Source organism: Camelus ferus, chromosome 10, assembly GCF_009834535.1.
Source record: "Camelus ferus isolate YT-003-E chromosome 10, BCGSAC_Cfer_1.0, whole genome shotgun sequence".
In the NCBI taxonomy this organism is placed as follows: Eukaryota; Metazoa; Chordata; class Mammalia; order Artiodactyla; family Camelidae; genus Camelus; species Camelus ferus.
Window position 1 is genome coordinate 28,754,604 of NC_045705.1, and position 17,239 is coordinate 28,771,842.

A 17,239-nucleotide genomic window follows, 5' to 3' on the forward strand; every position below is an offset into this window, starting at 1 on the left:
CGGCCCCAGTATGTGGACCTCTAAGGACTGTATCCCCCAGGCTCCCTTACTCTAAGTGGGGGCAGGAGATCAGAAGGTGGGAGGAAAGGAGGGTGTTCCCACCAAGGTTTTGGTTGCATCCCTCTACAGGGGCAGCTCCTGGGGGTGGCCCCTCCTGCACTCCAGCCCTTGCCCGTCTTTCTCCATACCTTCCAGCTGTTGCTGGTTTGTGGATGCCTCCGCGTTCCCCTAGCCCTATGCACATCTCTGTAAAGTCCTTTTATTAAATCCTCCTCAAAATCATATCTAATGTGATTTCAGTTTCCTTCCAAGATCCTGAGTGATCCGTGGAACTCCTGGCTCCATGAAATGGAAATTGTGGACAGAAATAAAAGCTCTCAGGGTAAAGCTTCATGGCCAGCAGTAGGGACCCAGGAGAGACTCATATTCCGAGTTAGAGGACACAAGTCATGCTCCCCTCACCATATACCTTAGGTGAGATATCTTTACCTCTTTCTCTCTTTCTCTCTCTTTTCCCTGCTTGATGGATAAACAGGGAGGCTCTGTTTTGTCAACACTCTTTTAATAGCTGATTTGTGTAAGGTTTGAGGCTGGATTTGCTCCAACTATATGGAAGGGGCAGAACCTCCTGATGGGAGAGTAGACTTGGGTCACAAAACTCCCCACAAGGCTGTGGCCTTACACTGTCCCTGGCCAGGGCATGACTTTAGGCAACTCCACCACAGACCTCCTAGAGTACTTCAATTGGCATGCTTTCCTAAAAATGATTAAAAAAAAAGAAAAAAAAGACCAACGAAATTAGCTTGAATAAGATATGTATTGTCTCACCTAAAAAGATGTCTGGAATGAGTGGTTGCAGAGTTAGCAAGTTGAGCAGCTCAATGGAAGGAGGACTCTCATTTGGCTTCTTAGTTATCCCCTTGGGTTTCCCCTCATGGTCACAAGATGGCTGCCACAGCTCCAGACAACACAGCAAGACCTAAAGCAAGAAGACCCTGTATCAGGTAGGATAGCTGCTATAACAAGATCCAAAATAGTAGGGAATTAAACAACACAGAAATCTATTTTCCTGTCCCTTTATTCTCCAACACCAGTTCAGGGTTAACATGGCAGCCAGTGAAATTGAGGACTAGATTTCTCTAGCTTGCTGCCCTTATCTACAAGGATGAAGATGGCTCATTATCACGTAAGTATTTTAGTCTCAAGAAGGAAGAAGAAAGGGAGAAGAGGCTACACCCCTCCTCTTAACAGGCACAGCCACAAAATTTGCACACATCACTTGTACTTATATTATTGGTTAGAACTTGGCTACATAGCCACACGCAGCTACAAGGGAGGCTGGGAAATGCAATCTTTGGCTGGACAGCCATATGTCCAGCTAAAAACTCCTCTTACATGGGAAAAGGGTACAATTGATAGCTGCCCACAACAAACTACTCTTCACAGGACCTGTCCTATGTCCCCTTGAACAATAAGGAAAAGCTTCTTAGGTACCCCCTACGACTGCCATCAGACCCTCCCTTACATCTCATTGGGCACAGTTCATACTGGACCATTTCCCTATCTTTAAGGAAGCCTGATTGAGATGCAGGTTCTGCCAGGAAAAAAGAAGGGCAAGGATGGCTATTAAGTGGCCAACTCAAATTGTCTGCTTAGCTAGGTCAACATAAGAAGGGATGAACAAGCAATCAGTGAGAAAGGCAGAAATGTCGCTGCAGCTCAAGGACCCGAAGCAGAAAATCAAATACCACAGGGCTCTCTGATCCCCCTGCAGGCTGTGTTGTGTCCCTCTCCTTGCAGACTGAATCCTCCACAGGTGGGCAACATGGCCAACGAGATCTCTGAAGACGGCATCTGGAGGTCCCCTCACCAGGCAGGAGCACTTCCTCCATTCGAGGGTGGACGCACTCTGATTGGCCCAGCTGGGATCAAATATCCACCAATCAGCCGTGATCTAGGGATGGGGTCCTATAAGAACAGGGCAACCCCGCCTCAAAGCACAAGAGATGGTGTTGGGAGAGGGTAGTACCGCCAGAAGGAATGGTCAGGGTGGATCCTGGTCAGATAAAGCAATAGGCAAGCATTTCCATTCTTTACTAAGACTGCAAAGTGGGCGTGATGAGGTGGTACTGAGGATGAGGATGACGAGGTGGGCACGACGGGATTCTAGAAAGCTGCTGAGGTTCCAAGAGGCGCTGTCCCTGCGTACACTTGATGTGGGTCATTGTTTTGATGTGTTTTCTGGTTCAGGTACAAATATCGTGTTCAGGGTTGCCTGTACACAGATTGTCAAACTGTGCTCTGAGGAACCCCTGGAGGCTGGAGGTCTGGCTGGGGTGGCCCCACCGGAGCTGGAGCAGCAGTGCTATTTGTACCTGATTTATCTCTTCTTTGGTCTCTGCAGCTTTAAACTGGCAATAACAAGGGTAGCTATCCATCAGGTCATCTTTAGGATTGAATGAGACAGCCCACGTGAAGTGGTCTGCACGGAGCCTGGCACACAGGCAGCACTCAAACCTTGTTGGCTAGTGCTACTATGACTTCCTATTTTATGTAAGATATACTTTGAAATAAGGGTTCTCTGGATAAAGGAAATTGAAATGACTGGTCTCTTAGAACAGAGAGGGTGCAGGGGTCTGAAGACCAGTGACCTGGCAACCGCGTGATGCCAGGCAAATCTCAGCCTCCTCCTGCAGACTGGATCTGCCCACCCAGTGCCCTTGTGCCACCTTCCCACCCCCACCCTGGGACACAGCCCCATGCCAGGCATGGGACGGGTCAGCCTGGATGTCAGCCCCACCTGCCCCTTGAGGTGGGTGCCCTTCTGCAGTGCACACTCTGCCCATCTTTCTGGACCTCCTCGGTCTCCTGTTTGGTTAGATGGGTGTCACACAGCCCCCCACCTGTCCAGTAGGGCGGGTGGTTGTCACTGTTGATGTGGGGATGACAGTGCCAGGGTTTTGAACCTGCTGTGTCCTTTTGAGGAGGAGGTGGAATTACAGCTGCGGTTGGGGGACCAGCTGGGAGTCACAGGGGAGGGCGGAGCGGGGGCAGGGAAGCCCCAGGAAGATCAGCCAGGGAGAGCTCTTGCCTGACCCCTGGGAGAGGTGTAGGGGTGTCCATCTGCCACCCTCTGCAAGGCTTCACCCCAGGGCCACCAGACCCTATTGATCAACCCGCCAGAGCCTTTTAGATGAGGCCTTTGACCTCGAGTTCTGTCTAGGCTGCCAGACAGGGGGGCATAGGCAAGGCAAGCGGGGAGGTAATGGCTCCCTACCTCCAGCAGCCCCAGGGCAACCTCCTGTCCATCCCCTCCGAGATGTCCATCACAGGGAGCCCTCCTTCCCTCCCTCAGCGACGCTGCCATCTGGGTACTTTCTAGCTCTCTCTGAGTAGGTTCCTTTGGGCAGCCTAGTGCAGGATTTTCCAAACCAGAACCGCCTGGGGCACTTGTCAAAAATACAGCTTCCAGAGCCTCACTCCCTTTGCATGCTGACTTAGTGAGTCAAGGCAGGGCCCGGGAGTCTGCTTTTTACCAGCAGTAAAGTTGGAGAGTCATGTAGCCATTGAGACTGAGCAGGCTATGGACTTCTTCTGACCTGGGTTAGATTCTGGGTGACCTTGGGCAAATGACTTAACCTCTTTGGTTCTATGGGAGACAAAATGGGAACAACAGAGTACTTACTTCAGAGGGTTGTTGGGCCGCCTACGGCCAAGCAGAGAAATTGCTCAGAATCTGCTTGGTAAGCATCCGCCGACGGTAGTGACCATTACTCTGTTCATTATGATTATTGATGTTACAGCTAACCACTGCCTGCACTAGGACACTGTGTCGTTTAAGTGAAGGGGTTTGGGCCCACAGGGCACCTGTACCAGCATCTGGTACCACATTTTGTCCCCTCCCAGGGCCCCAGGATGAGAGCTCAGCACTGTCTGCCCTTAGGGTCTGTTAACACCATTAGCTCTCAGGCCACACCCCCTCCAGCACTCAACACGTCCCCTCCCTGGAGCCCCATTATGCAGCCCGCCTGCTTCTCCCATCAAGACTGCCCCCCAAGGCCATGCCCTTTGGGGGTGGAGGATAGTCAGTCCCACTTCAGGTGATGAGTGGAGAGCTGCCACAGGCCTGGGGTGGGGGGAGGGGGGTTGAGGAGGGGATGTGAGTTGGTCCTGAAGTAGGTTGGGGGTGGGGGCTCCTCCTGGATGGTCGCCAGTTCAGGGTCTGCCCTTGGTGCTGGGCCAGCCACTGAATCTCAAACTCTCACCTGGGCAGTGCAGAAGCTGGGACGAGGTTGCCAGAGTGGAGGGGAGCAAGGTGGGGGAGATACACAGAGTCCCCCTTGAGCCTGCACCCCTCCTTCTCTTGACCTGAGGGTGTGGAGCCCCAGATCCAGAAACCAGATGTCTTCTCCAGCCCCACAGCTCACTCTGGGTCTACAAAGGAGTCGCCCGGCACCCTCTGACCTCGGTAGAATTTCTGTGGGAAGGACGGCTGCCAGGCAGCAGGTGTGACTCCTCCTGGACACTGCTTTCTCCCACATCCTCCTGCCCGTCGCCTGCACCTCAGCCACTGGAATGGGGAAAAGGGGTCCCTCTAGGGGTACTAGGGGAGGGAGAGGCGCAGACTGGGGGACAGGGTCCTGGGCTCCAGTTCTGACTCCTCCTCCTCACTGTGTGCTCAGGGCGTTGCCCACATCGTCACTTTTATTCCTTGCCCAGATTTTGTATGAGAGGCTCACTACTACCAGCCAGAGGCTCAGGGAAGAGGAGGGACCCGCCCACGGTCACATAGCTAAGTGAGTTCAGGCAGAGCCGCAGGGTTCTAGAGCCAGAGCCACTCAGGCTCAACTTGATCGACATGTTGAACTAATGTTGGGGAATTCCAAGTCCAAAGAGGTTGGATTCCTGCCCCAGGTCACAGCCCAGGCCTCACTCCATGATGCTACCTACCATCTGCCCTGAACACTCAGGTCCCTTCTCTTCAAATTTCTTAACCTCTGTCCCCCCATGTCCTCATCCCACATGTAGATCCCACTTAGGAACGTACTGTGAGGTGAACTCAGGCTGTGTTTCTCCATCTGTGATGTGGGGAAAAGGGAGGCTCCAATGAGCTAAGGGGTGCGTCCATGCTATGGGAATTGTAAGACTGAAACAGCCACGGAGAGGGCTTTAATGCAAACCAGTGTGGTGGTTAGGAACACAGACCCTGGTACCAGCTGGGGTTCCGGTCCCCACTCTGTCACACAGAGTATGATTTGGGTGAATTCCTCAACTTTTAATGTGCTTCAGTTTCCTCATCTGTAAAATGGGGGCAGTAATAGTTGCCACCTACTAGGGTTGTTGCGAGGATTTAACAAATTCATCTCTCTGTGAAGGGCTTTGAATATCAGGATACGGTGAAGGACTTTATAAGTGTCAGCTGTTACTAAAAGTCTGGTTATTAGCCTTTGATCTTTCCAATCAATTATAGTTACCATAGTAATATGGAATGTAAATGCTATTAACCTTGCCAATACGAAAATAAAATCACACACACATACAAGGAAAAAGAAAACGAAAACAAAAAACAAAGAGAGCAGGTGGAGGGTATAGCTCAGTGGCAGAGCACATGCTTAGCATGCATGAGGTCCAAGGTTCAATCCCCAGGGCCTCCATTAACAAAATAAAAATATAATAAAATTACACAGCCAACACAGATTAAGGATTGGTCACTAATTTCCTCACCTTTCTTAGAAGCTCCTCACTAAAAAGGATGAATAAAGAAACAGGAGTGTGTTTTTAAAAGTTTAGTTCAGAAAAATGAAAAGCAACCTTGGAGTGTTTGGGAAAATAAAGAAATTTACTTTTTATTATTTTTTACCATATGCATGTATTCCTTCCAGGAGAAAAAGAAAGTTTAACAAAATTTTAAGGCCAAATAAATGAAGTACGTCCCTCCAATGACAAACAGTTGCTCTGTATGTGCTGCCTTGGAAAGTTTCCACCACACAATATTTAACGTAAAAACAAACTGCAGATGATTAGATTCAGTATGATATGGGTTTTGTAAAGGCAAAACAAAATTTAAGTGAATGGATTGGGTGTTTGGCAAAAATGCGGAGAAGGACACGTGCTCAGACGTTAGCGATGCCAGCCTGCCTCAGGATAGAAAGACAGAGTAGATGCAAGGGAGAATTCCACACTCCCACACCGCTTACAGTGCTTGACAGCGAGCATGAATTACCTATAAAGAGAACATGTCTAAATAAAGCAATAAATCTGAAGCAAATGTGCTGATTTTTATTCCCAGTGGGAAGGAGAGTGACTCTGCCCCCTTTCCCCTCACCTCTGACCAGACCTGGGTAGGAATGCCCACCTGCATCCCAGGACAGTGCAAAGGTCCGGAAGGTGGGTCAGTGCACCTGGACCTTTCCTGGGGGGGCCTTCAAATCCAGGTGGCTTCTCCTTGGGAACTCTGCGGGCAGGGCTAAAGGAATCCAGAGCATCCTGACCCAGTGAGGAGCTGGCCACAAGGACCAAGGAAGCCTTGTGCTTAGCTGGCCCCAAGGAATTTTCTGGAACTGGGAGCAGGCAGGCCCAGGCAGCCCAAGTGAGTGGTAACATGAGGGGCATCAGAGAGCCTCCTTCACCTTGTCTCCAGTCATCCATCCATTCACTCACCAAATGTGTGCTGAGCCCCTGACAATTATGTCTGAATTTCTACGACCCTCTAAGTGCTCTGCATCACTGGGTCCCAACCCTCTCACATCCGACACCTTCTATTTATGTTAAAATATGTAATATCCTTTTTAATGCTCTGAAATGAACCCCACGAATACTATAACCTACCTACACACTCCTTTTTTTTTTAATAATCGTATACGAAGTCCCAACTGTAATGTAAAGGAGAAATATAAAGAATGTTGTATAAAATAAAATCTGTTTGAACACGTAAGTGCTTGCCTGCAGCTGCTCCAGAAGAGGTAATGAAGCTGTCAGGAGCTTGCGGTCCCTGCAGAACCACTGGGAAGGTGGCTGTTACAGATGTACAGGAACATGGGGTCCAGAGACGAGACTCCAATGCTCCAACAGTGTCATCGTCCAAAACTGCCAGCAACTCCTGGCATGTTCTGAAATCTAAATATAGACTTCTCTTGTTTTTGTCTTTAGTTAGTTGCACTCCTGGAAAATTCAGCTTAGATTCAAACTGTGCAAAAATGCTTCATATTTATATGTAAAGCAGAGTCAAAGTCTAGACTCATGTAACTATAAACATCTTTCCTCCCTACATGAATGTCCGATAGGACGTGTGAATGTCATGCAGATTACAGGACAATTCTCACTGGGCATGTCTATCCCACTATTTGCTTGTTACCTGCCTTCCCCACCTACTGACTAGAATGGTACTCCCTGCCTGCCCTCAGCTTTGTGACCATCCAAAAGCTGAAGTCCACTTCCTAAACATCCCCTGGAGGCCAGCCGCCCCCCAATTAAACGTATCATTTAATCATCTCAATAAGTTGATGGAAGAGACACTAATATCATCCCCATTTTACAGATAAGGAAACTGAGAGCACCCAGGTAGGAAAGGTTGAGCCAGGACCCTTGCCTGAGCTTGTCTTGAGTCCATCCAGTTGGCTACACTGCTTTCCCTCCTGTCTATCAGGCCTGCGCTGGCGCTGGGGGCTCGGATATGGGAAACACAGTCCTTCTGGGGGACACAGATGCCTAGATGCTTCCCCGCACTTTAAGGTGGGGAAATAGAGGAACGTGTGAAGTGCAGGGACATGCACGGAGGAGTGATCGCAGAGTAAGGGCTCTCCCAGTAGTGCAGGTGGATGAGCACTGGGGACGGGTGTTCCGGGCAGGGGGTACTGCATGAGTAAAGGCAGGAAGGATGGGGATGGGCATGGAAATCTCCTTGTGAGAGGCAAGGGGTGGTGCCGGGACATCGACCTGGCTGATCTGATGTGAAGCATCAAAGAGGCCCAGAGAAGCAGTGTGGTTTTGGTTCGGTAGGCAATAGGGAACCATGGGAGGTTTTAGAGCAGGGCAGCTACATAAGGGGGTTGATTTAGAACAAACCCTGGGAGCAGGGAGGAGGTTAAACTGGAGGGTAGGGAGATGAGTGATGGAAGCAGTGAGGGGTGTCTCAGCAGTCCAGGCTGGGGATGGCGGTAGGAAGCGTGATGGCAGAACCATTTCAGAGGCAGACATTTTGTGACAGACAAGCTATGGGGCCCAGTGAGGAGGAGCCTCAAATGAATCAGGACAGCAGGTAGCAGCTGGAGAAGAAACAAATTTGACAGAGTTACAGTTGGGTTGTTTCAGTGTGGAGCTCTTTTCTCCTACAATGTCTTTCCACCCACTGTTCCCTCTACCTGGAGCCTCCTCCCCCAGTTTTCACTGTGGCCTGGGCTGTTAAAAGTCTCCTCTTGAGAGAGGCTGTCCCAACCACCCTGTCTAGGAAAGCCATCCCCTCCTTTATTTCCTGTCCCAGCGTCCTGCTTGGTCCTGTTTTAACTCTCGTTCCTGTCAGTAATTACTACTATTCTTGATCTCCTGGTTTTCTGTTCCTTATAAGAGAGTCAGGCTCTTCCCTATTTTAGGTCACTTCTGTATCCCCAGGGCCTAGCACTGTGCCTGATACATAGTAGGTGCTTGGAAATGTTTGTTGAATGAATAAATGAAAAACCAGAAGGCCACCAGGAAAGAAATGCCTAGAATCAATCAGAAATGCCCCTGCAGCCCGAAAGCCACAATGTGGACTCCTTCTTTCAATGTCAGTCCTGCTCTCTCCCCACTTCAAGGTCTTTTAAAGTCACAGAGGGGGATGTCAGCCCTTCTCTCTGAGCCACCCACCTAGGAAGGGGTGTATCAGGCTCCAAGGAGAAGACTAGGGTGGGGTGGGGGGTCTCTGTGGATCTTTCTTCCACCTACTGCAAGAGGACAGTAGGAGAGAATTCCCACCATCCCTGCTGTGTGTGTGTGTGTTTGTGTGTGTGTGTGTGTGTGTGTGTGTGTGTGTTGTGGGGCTTGTGAGGGGTGGGAGGCTGGAGGGGGCTGGGAGCCTGGAGTGCAGGTCTTTCCTGGAAGCTGGAGGCAGCATGCCAGAGGCAGGCTCTCCCAAGCAATCCCAGGCTTCGGAGATGTCCCGTTATCCCACCCCCGCCCCTGACCTGCTCAAGGCCCTGTACTGTACCCCCTTACTCCTCCCCACAGAGCTCCTCAAAAGATCCTCTGCCTTCATGATAGAAGTTAAATGTCCTCAGTTGTGCTGTGACTTCCACTGTCTCCTTAATTCTCACACCAGCTCTGGGAGATGGGCACCATCACCAGCCCTATCTTACAGATGGGGAACCTGGGGACCAGGATGCAGAGCCAGGCAGAGGCAAATCACAGGCTGTTAGTCATCTGCAACATGCACCATCATCATCATCCCAGCCTCACATGTCTGGATGACCCACACTGGCAGAGGGAACTGGAGGTGGGGTGGGGGGGGAGTGGTCCCTTTGGCCCTGAGCCAGTCGCTTCCCCACCCCCTCCCTGGAGCCTCTGAGATCCTCAATCCCACTATCACTAACACTCACAGGAGGGTCTGCCTTTCTCTCCCTATCTCTTGGGGCAGGAAATGTGCCAAGACAGATAAGAAGGAAAGAAAGGAGGGGGGAGGCGTCTGTGGAGCCTGAGTTGCTGCCTCCCCACCATCAGGGCAGAAGAATAGAAGGAAATGGCCAGAGAGAGACAAGAGTCTTCATGGAGGTGCCGGGGGCAGGGAGGTTATCGGCTATAAATAACTCTATCTGCAGGATCCCCAGGAGAGGAGGGAAGGGGCTGAGGCCAGAGGGTCTGGTCTCTGTGGCTGGGAGTGGGGCAATGGTCATTAGTATCTGCCTGGGATTCAGATCAAAGGGCCAAACAGAGGATAACGGCTTGACCCATGACCCTCCCCCTTGCCTCCTGCTTGAGGTAGGTGATCTGATCCTATAGTTGGTCCAGCACGTTGTGCATTCTTGCATCTTCCGTGCATCCCTGGATCCATCCATCCACCCCCCCCATTCGATCAGTCATCCCTCCATTCAGCCATCCATTCACTGCACCTGCTCATCCATCCGTCTACCCATCCTGCTTCCCTCCCTGCCTCTGAGCCTTCCCACTTGCTGTTCCTTCTATCCACAACACTCTTCCTTCCCTCTTCACTTTGCTGACTTCTCCTTTAGGCCCAAGCCTAGACAAAACATCCTTCAGGAAGTCTTCTCAGACCCCCAAATCCAGGGTAGGGAACATAGCGCATCAACTCCCACAGCCCAGGTCTTCCGTTTCTTTGTTGGCTTCCATTTCCCCAGCAATCTGAGGGGGCTTGTAATTCTGCAGCTCCTAGGACGGTGCCTGGCACATAGTAGATGCTCAAGAAATTCATTTGGCATATTTATGCCCACAACTGTACCCTCTCTCTTCCCGCCTTCCCTACTCCCTTGAAGCTCTGAGCTCTGACCTGAGCCAGGTCTGATGTTTGTCACCACCCGTGAGGATGGCTGAGCCTGGTGGGAGTAGAGGAGAAGGAGAGGGGAGTGAGGGCCCATCCACAAATCGCATGACACAGGTAGAAGGAGAGAGATGGACTCTTCAGACTTCAGGGGAGTGAGCTATCAGTTTAGGCGGAGGGAATGAGGAGGTAATGAGGGCGGGCTTCAAGGAGGAGGCAGCTCTTGAGCTGCAACTTGACTGTGTGGACATGGCAGTGGGACAAGGGGTGGGTTCAGCTGGCCTAGGAGACACAAAGGTGGGAAAGTGCAAGGTGGTGTCAGGAAGTGGGAGGCCTCTGGAGGGGGCCTTCCTGAAATAAGGGGGGCAGAGGGAGAGCGATGAAGCATTATGGAGGTGAGGGGGGAGAGAGAGACAGAACATTACCCAGAGAGACAGAGACAGAGTGAGAGAGGTCCCAAAACCTCCGTACATGCCAGGCGATGTCCTGAAGGAGGCCAGAGGACGGTCCAGGTGCCTGGCTATGGCGTGTCCTGCTTCCTGCTCTGGGACAGTGGACGGACGCCTGGCCCCTAACCTCCTCAAGAAAAATGGTCAGGTCATCGGACCTACATGGAGCCGATGACTCATGGCTGGAGACTGCTGCCTTGTGCGCGCGTGGTGGGGGGTTTGGCCCGCGCAGAGAACAAGGCCAGGACAGCTCTGGCTCCAAGGCCGGAATGCCAGAGCCAAGGCCGGGTGCCCCAGGGCCTGCTTCCTGCCCGTAGTCACTGACAGGGAGGGGCTGGCCCCCAAAGGAGTGGCCTGACTGAGCTCACTTCTGAGCCTCTGGCTAGGCTGTGCCCTCCTCCCACCCCCGACCCCTTCCTCTCTGGGGTTGGGGAGGAAGGTCTCTCCCCTAAGAAGGATGGATTTCAGGAGCACAAATCTTGGGGTCACTCTGGGTGTAAACCGGTCCAGTGTAGAATCTGCTGTGTCATGGACATCAGGGTGACTGAGAGGAGGGGGGCAAAGTGAATCAGCCAGGGATAGTCCTGTCCTTGGAGCAGGAGGGCCACGCCTGCCTTTGCAGACCTAGATCTTAGCAAACCCAGGCGTCACTCAGGCTTGAAATCCAGGGAGTTCAGGTTTCTCATTTGCCCTCTGGGAGGACTTACATTATTAAAGCAAAAACAGCTACTACTATTTATTGAGAACTCACTTTGCGCCAAGCTCAAGGCAACAGACTTTATATGAAACATTGTGTTTGATCCTCCAAAACACCTGTCAGTGGTCCCCACAAGTATTAACCCCTGTATTAGTGATCTATTGCTGGGTTACTGCAAATTGCAGCAGCTTAAGGTAAGAGACATTTATTGTCTTGCAGTTTCTGTGGGTCAGGAAGCTGGGCAGGGCTTAGCTGGACCCTCTGCTTCAGGGTGCATCGAGCTATCTCCTGTGGTCTCGGTCCCGTCTCAACCGTGAAACGGTCCATTTCCCATCTCACTCCATGGTTGTCAGCAGAATTCAGCTCTTTGTGGGCTGTGGTCAGAAGCCATCCTCAGTGGGCCTCTCTCTTCATCAACGTCTGCAAGCCCAGAAGGCAGTAGAAAGAGTCTCCTTGCAAGATAGAACCCACGATCTTTTCTCACCAAATCAAGGATATGGCATCTGTCAACGTTGCTGTGTTCTATTGGTTAGAAGCAATTTACATGTGGTATACATATATACAGTAGAATATTACTCAGCCATAAAAAAAGAATGAAATAATGTCACTTCCAGCAACATAGAGGGACCTAGAGATGATCAGACTAAGTGAAGTAAGAAAGGCAGAGATAAATATGATATGATATCACTTACATGTGGGATCTAAACTATGATATAAATGAACTTATTTACCAAACAGAAAGAGACTCACAGACATAGGAAACAAGCTTATGCTTACCAAAGGGAAAGGGTGGGGGAGGAATAAATTAGGAGTTTGGTATGAGCAGATACAAACTACTATATATAAAATAAATAAACAACAAGGACCTACTGTACAGCATAGGAAACTATGTTCAATATCTTATAATAACCTATAATGGAAAAGAATTTGAAAAAGAATTTGAAAAAAAAATTTGTATATATATATACACACACACACACACACACACACATACATACATAAAAGTATAACTGAATCACTTTGCTGTACACCTGAAACTAACACAATATTGTAAATCAATTATACTTCAATTTAAAAAAAAGAAGCAATTTACTCAATGGAGAGGATTATGCAAGGCCAGGAACACCAGGAGGCAAGGTCTCAGGTGCCGTCTTTGAGGCCATCTGCCCCACCTCCCTTCTATAGAGGCGGAAACGGAACCTTGGAAACATAGTCATCCAGAGTCGCAGCGGATAAGTGGCGAGACCAAGACTGCGATGTGGGTCTGTGGGTCTCCAACCCACAGGGATGCCAAGCCCAGGCTCTGGTAACAGCCTGGCTCCACCACTTGCTAGTGGTTGACCTTGGGCAAATGAGTTACCACTCAAAGCCTCGGTTTCTTCTGTGAAATGGGGATAACAGCTATCCTAATGCTAGAGCATCTCAGGCAGCTCTTCCTGTGTGAGGTGAATGAAGGCTTCCTTATCCTTACAAGAATCTGCCATACAAGCCCTCCTGTCCTGCCCACAGCACATCACACCATGGCAGCTCCCTCCTCACACTTGCCAGTGGTTTTCCTTCCCACTCAAAGTGAAAGCCAGAATCTTCTCCATGGCCTCTGGGGGTCTGCAGGACACTTGCTCACCCCTCTCCAGCCACACTGGCTTCTGGCTGCTTCTCAAACCCGCCAAGCACGTTCTTCTTCTGGGGCTCCTGCGTGCAGAGGTCCCCAGCCTGGAGTCCCATCCCCAGGGATATGGCTCCCTCCCCACTTCCTACGGGTCTCTGCTTGACTGTCTTGTCTCAGAAGGCCCTCCTGGACCCCTGTTTCAAACCCCACTCTCTCTTACCCAGCTTCTCTTTTCATTATAGCAGCCGACACAACAGTCTACAAATACTGGTTGGTTTATTTATTGTCTGTTTTCCTCCCTAGATTGTAAATTCCGTGAGGCCAGGAACTTTGTTTTGTTCACCCTCATATCACTGGCGCCCAGAATAGTGCCTGACCTTGAAAGGCACTCGGAAATACTCATTGAATAGGTGAGTGCCTGGGTGAGTGAATGATGGATGATTGATGAAAGCTTTTCGCATTGAGGGGTGTGGCCATGAAAAGCATCTTCCACCCTCTGTTCATCCTGGCTGCACCTCCCCTGACACTCCTTGCCTTCTGCCTCCCAGAGACAAATTAGGAAGAGAAGGTGTCCTCTGGGAATAGCTGAAAAAAAGTTCAGAGTGAGGACGTAGCCTACCTCGAAAGGGCCAAAACTGCTCTGGTGCCTTCCACCTGTCAGCCCCAGCTGCCATCAGCTGCCATGCCTGATGCCCTGTCCAGAGACTTGTCCATCCCACCAGCCTCCCCCACTCCCTCAAGCACTGCTGATTTCCTCACTGCAAAGAGGCTCCACTCAGCTATAATCAGTCCAAGCAAGACCAGAAGGCCAGGGACAACAGGACACCACCACCAAGTGGGCCTCCAGGCTTTACTTAGCAAATCTAGCAGGAGCCAGGGAACAAAAGCACCCCTGTCCACTGTAGGGAACTATCCTTGAGTCCTACTAATGATGACTCTTCCCTGGGCTGGGATTTTTGTTTGTAAAATAATATCTCTTGTATGATCTTTTAATTTTGTTTAAACATTAAGTCAGATAGAGCAGAGACTTCACTTTCCATCGTAGAGGTGGAGAAAGCAATTTAAAAACCCCACAAGTGTAAATACAAATGCAAATACCAATCCCAATAGCCCACGTTTATTGAGCGACTACCCGGTGTTACGAGCTGTAGTGTGTTCTCTCAAAATTCATATTGAAGTCCTAACCTAACCAGTACCTCAGAATACAACTGGATTTAGAGTCTTTAAAGAGGTAATAAAGGTAAAATTAGGTCATTAATGTGGGTCCTACTCCAATATGGCTGGTTTCCTTGTAAGGAGAGGAGACAGGACACAGACACTCACAGGGGGAAGACCTTGGGAAGAAGATACAGAGAGAAGACGGCCATGTAGAAGTCAAGGAGAGAGGCCTCAGAAGAAACCCTGCTGACACCTGGATCTCAGACTTACAGCCTCCAGAATTGTGAGACAATTCATTTCTGTTGTGTACGTTCCCCAGTCTGTGGTACTTACTAGGCAGCCCTAGCAAACAAAGACATCAGGCACGGAGCTAGGACATGCATGTGATTCTGGCCAATTGGATGCAAGGGGAAGTCTGATCAGGTGCTTCTGGAAGGTTTTTCCTCCTCTTAAAGATGGAACAGCCTGAGGAAAGGGCCCACGCCCCTTCAGGTCAGAAGACATTGTTGTTTGAGCATATTGTACCTGGAGCTGCTGCAGCCATTTTGCACCATGAGGCAAGCAAGGATGACTGAGCAGAAAAATGGAGGAAACCTGGGTCTTGGATGGCATCACTGAGCATGAATTATGTTCTCTAGTTCTAGGCTTCTATTTATATGAGAAAAGGAAATGTTCTTACTCCTTAGGCTACTTTGAGTTGGGTTTTATGTCATTCACATCCATAGTGATGTAGCACCTAGCGATGGAGGGGGAGGGACACTGGTCACATCTGAGGCACGCTGAATTGCTCTCAGGTGGCAAACCAGCTCTGTGATGCTGTACACTGAAACTCAAGAGCCTCACAAGTGGGATTTCCTGGGATTCAAGAAAAGGTCTGGGGTATGGGATGGCTGGTGTTGAGTTAATATCATAGCAACGTCAGAGCTGCCAGCCTCTCTGATTCTCTTGATTTTCCCCCTATGCTGGTAAGACAGAGGTTGGGCATGTTCTGGGGGAGTTAGCCAGCAGTCTCTGCCACAGGACACTCAGTGGCCAGACAGACGTTAGAAAATTGTGGCATGTCTTCTATCTTTACCTCCATCCCTCCCTTTTAAAACTCATCTAAAAGCCACAAACTCCTGTTCATTTTAATTCCATAATATCCTCTCAGTTTGTCCCCTGCTTGTCAGCTCTTCTGTGTGGACTCTGGGCTACAAAGGCGTGGGAACCACCACAGCTCCTACATGGTCTCTCAGGTTCCTGTCCATTGCCCTTCACCCGGGGAAGCTCACGGAGTCCCTGTGATGTGTCAGGCATGGTCTAGGCACTCAGGGTATTTCTTTTTTTTTTTTTAATTTTAATTTTAATTTTTATTTATTTATTTGTTTATTTATTTATTTTGGAGGGAGGTAATTACATTTATTTATTTATTTATTTTTAGTGGAGTTACTGGGGATTGAACCAGGACCTCGTGCATGCTAACCACGCGCTCTACCACTGAGCTCCATCTTCTCCCCCCTCCCCTGAGGTATTTCAATGACAAAACAAACAAGTCCTGCCCTCATGGAGCTTACATTCTTGCAGGGGAGAAGTAATGATTGTAATAAAAAGTAAGTTATCCAGCAAGTGGGACGGTGACCATACTGTACAAAAAGAAATGTAGACCCGGATGAGAGAGATCAGAGACAGGGGAGCGATTTTAAGTTTGGTGGCTGTTGTGGGTTGAATATGTCCCCCCCAACCAACCAATTTCATTTGTTGAAGTGCATTCGTCCCCTAGCACCTCAGAATACTACCTCATTGTAATTAGTTTAGTTAAAATGAGGTCACGCTGGGGTAGGATGGGACCCTCCAGGGTGTTACAGAAAGAGGAAATTTGGACGCAGACATACGCATAGGGAGAACGCCATGTGAAGAGAGAGGCAGACATCTACAAGCCAAGGAACAGCAAAGATGGCCAGCAAACCACGCACACTCGAGGAGAGCGTGGAACCGATTCTGCCTCACAGCCCTTTCATCAACCAACACCTCCGATGCCTTGATTTTAGACTTCTAGACTTCAGACTGTGAGACGATGAATTTCTGTGGTTTGAGGCACCCAGCTTTGTCACTTTGCCCCACAGCCCTAGGAAACTATTGCAATGATCAGGTAGACCTCATTGAGAAGACGACTTTTGAATGAAGATGTGAAGAAAGTGGCAGTGAAGACATTGAGGGTATCTGGGGGAAGAGCACACAGGCAACAGGAACAGCCAGTGCAAAGGCCCTGGGGCAAGTATTTGCCTGGAGCATTTGAAGAAAAGTGAGGAGGCTAGAAATGTAGTGAGTGAGGGGTGCAGTGTTGTATGTAGGAGAGAAGATGGGATAAAGGGTAGATCTCATAGGGCCCTTAGGCCATTGCACAGACTTGGGTTTTACTCAGCATGAAAGAACCACAGCAGAGTTTGGAGCTGAAGAGTGACATGATCTAACTTCCATTGTGATAGAATCACTCTGGCTGCTGTGCAAGAAAAGACTTGGGGTGGTGGGTGGGAGGTGGAGAAGGAAGAAGGGAGGGGGAAACAGAAAGTTAGGGGGTATTGCAGCAGCCCAGGCAAGAGGAGGCGGTGTCTTGGATGAGGTTGGTGGCGGTGGAGGTGGGGAGAAGTGGTTGGATTCCAGGAACATTTTGACAGTGCTGCTGACAGGATTTCCTGATGGAGCAGATGTAGTGGGGAGAGGAGCTGAGTCAAGGATGATGCCAGGGGTTTTGGCCTGAGCAACTGGAAGGATGGAGTTGCCATCCGCTGGGTAGAGAAACCCATGGTGCTTCTTGCTTCTTGCAGGTCTAGGGGCGAGGGTAGGGGGGATTGAGAGTTCAGTTCTGGTCGTGTCAAGTTTAC